This window comes from Lissotriton helveticus, chromosome 2_1 (genome assembly GCF_964261635.1).
Source record: "Lissotriton helveticus chromosome 2_1, aLisHel1.1, whole genome shotgun sequence".
NCBI classification, from domain to species: Eukaryota; Metazoa; Chordata; class Amphibia; order Caudata; family Salamandridae; genus Lissotriton; species Lissotriton helveticus.
The window spans coordinates 979,075,186-979,077,893 of record NC_136059.1 but is presented as its reverse complement, the minus strand read 5'-3'; positions in this window follow the sequence as shown (position 1 = coordinate 979,077,893).

Here is a 2,708-nt window from a genome sequence, read left to right as displayed (position 1 = left end):
GAATACTGAATGCAGTGGAACGGTATAAAGTGGTGTCAAATAGAACCCTCAACTTGACCAACGTTGGGTGACCATTGAATGGTCAGAAGAGTGTACTGTCAGGAAAACTGAAGACTGCAAAAACCTGGAGATAGTAACAGTGGGCAAAATAATTAATCAAACATATTGCTGGTGGGATATAGAACACAATATATATCCTTTTGTGTACTGATTATTTTGTCTCTAAGCATCAGTAAACCCTAAGACTTCCCTGAGTCTTAGAATGCTATTTGTAGTTCAGCACATTGGTCCTCATTAGCTACTATTTGTAGAATCTGCTTTGGTATCCTGTTTAAAATTAAAGCATCCTTACAAAATAAGAGGACCCTTCCAACCATCCATTTCATTCATTCATAATAACTTTATTGCGACTATTACAGTCATAAAAGCACAGGAATTAATAACAGTCAACAGTACATTTCCCATAGGAATATAAAATAAAATCTGGTGACGACATTAACAGATGTAAGGATGCATAAACTTCCCGAGTTGTTCAAAAAGTAAAACAGTTTCAAATTAATATTACATTTAAAAAATATAAATTAGGATAAAAGGTTTAAGAAAATTATTAAACATTTCACACAGTTGGTTAAAATACTCCAGAGTGATTCCAACTAATTAAAACAGTCACAATTGGCTAGATATCAATTTTCAAAAGGTGCCTTAGTTTCAGCCACATTGCCCGGAGGAATTTTGAGATTACAACCACATACACTGGGTCTGTATCAGATTTTAAGATTCTAAAGAAAACAGTAATCCCTAATACCCAAGTTTCTACACAATTGTATGATCCATTTAGTCCTAGCCTGCTTGGAAGCCGGGCAGAAGAAGAGTACATGAATTTCTGTTTCCTTCGACACTCGGCATCCAGGGCAAAGGTAGCAGGCCTCATCTGACCACTTATTGGTTATTGCAAAAAGTGGAAGGATCCCATATCTGAATTGGAGAAACAATCTCCTTGTGAGCAAAGGGTATATTGAGTCTAATACCTGTTCAAATTGATAGTGTAATTTAAAATTCAGAAACCCATACGTCAAATTCGTAGCACTAGTCGCTTGGATTAGGCTAGTCAATTTGAAATCTCTTATTTCTTTAGCTAGAGTTTTTGTTGGGGGTGGCTGAGCATGACTCCTCCAGGGAAACCCATAGGTCCTCCCTACCAATAGCACAGAACGAATCCCTCACAAAAGACAGCCATGGTATACTACCCACGGCCCCTGGTAACAGTAGTAGTGCCTTGAGTTCCTCCCTATAGTGTCTCAACTCGATTGTACTCCATAGCCGACGCCAATATAGCAGGGGTCGACTCGAGATTAACTCCACTACTGGAAGGATACCCAGGTCCATCCTAAGGGGGACCAGGGGGGGTGTTTATTGGCAGGGCCATAATGCTTCTAATGAACTTGTTTTCAGTGAGGGTCAGTGTAATTGATTTACTATGGCCCCAAAGTTCCGCCCCATACATAGAAGCCGAGCGTGCTTGCACTTTATACATTTCTAGGGGAGGGCTTATTGCCTTCAAAACACAACCCTTCTGCACTTTCAGTAATCCCCCTATTGCCTGTGTGAGCTTCAAATTAGCCTTGTCAATTAGTGGGCCCCAGCCCATTGGATCATTCAGGTTTAAGCCCAGATATTAAAAAATGTGGACTCGCTCTAACGGAATATCGTCCATTACTGGGTGTGGGTAGGTGGTAGGTTTGGCATTGAAAACCATTTATTTTGTTTTACTGATATTGACTAAAAGTTTTCTCCTTCTACAAAACTGTGTGAATTCCCTTAAAACTCGCTGCATTCCCATGGGTGACTTTGAGAGGTCAGAGTATCATCCGTAAACATCAATGTGGGAAATTTGCGTGTTGCTATTTTCGGGGAATCCAAATCCTTTGCGGCAAGTAAATCGTCAATTAAGCCGTTAAAGAAGAGTGAAAAGAGGGTCGGCACGAGCACGTAGCCCTGTCTCACCCCCTTATCAACAGGGAAGGGGGCTGTCAGTTGAGCATCTTTACCATATCTTACTCTGGCATAAGTGCCCTCGTGGAGGCGTTTGAGTTGGAAACAAAGACAGGGTGGTACCCCCATGGCCAGTAGGATACTCCATAACTGGTCACGATCGACCATATCAAACGCGGATTTCAGATCCACGAAGGTAAGATAGAGACTACCACCTTCCAAAACCACATGCTTCCTGTATATCAACTGCCACCTGAACAGCTGGTCAACAGTTGAGATCTTAGCTCTAAAACCAGCTTGTAACGGGGTTAGTATATCATGGTCTTCCATCCAATCCTGCAATCGCCCTAATAATAACCTCCCATGAAGTTTTTGAGAGACATCAATAAGGCTAATAGGCCTATAATTTGACGATTCCATCGGAGATCCTTTTTTATGAATGGGAACAATCTCGGCACCTGCCCACGTCGGCGGTGCAGCGAGGCCATACAAGATTGCATTAAATAATGATAACAAATATGGGGCCCAAACTACCTGATCACTTTTGAACAGGTCGCCCGGAATTCTATCCAGTACTGGGGCTTTATTAGGCTGTAATTTAGCTAAAGCAGATGTCAGCTCTCCCATAGAACATGGGCGTGCATTGCGTAAGATTTCAAGGTTAAAATTACACAGTGGAGTTTTATCAAGACTTGTGTCTGAGTGGGAACTAGAAT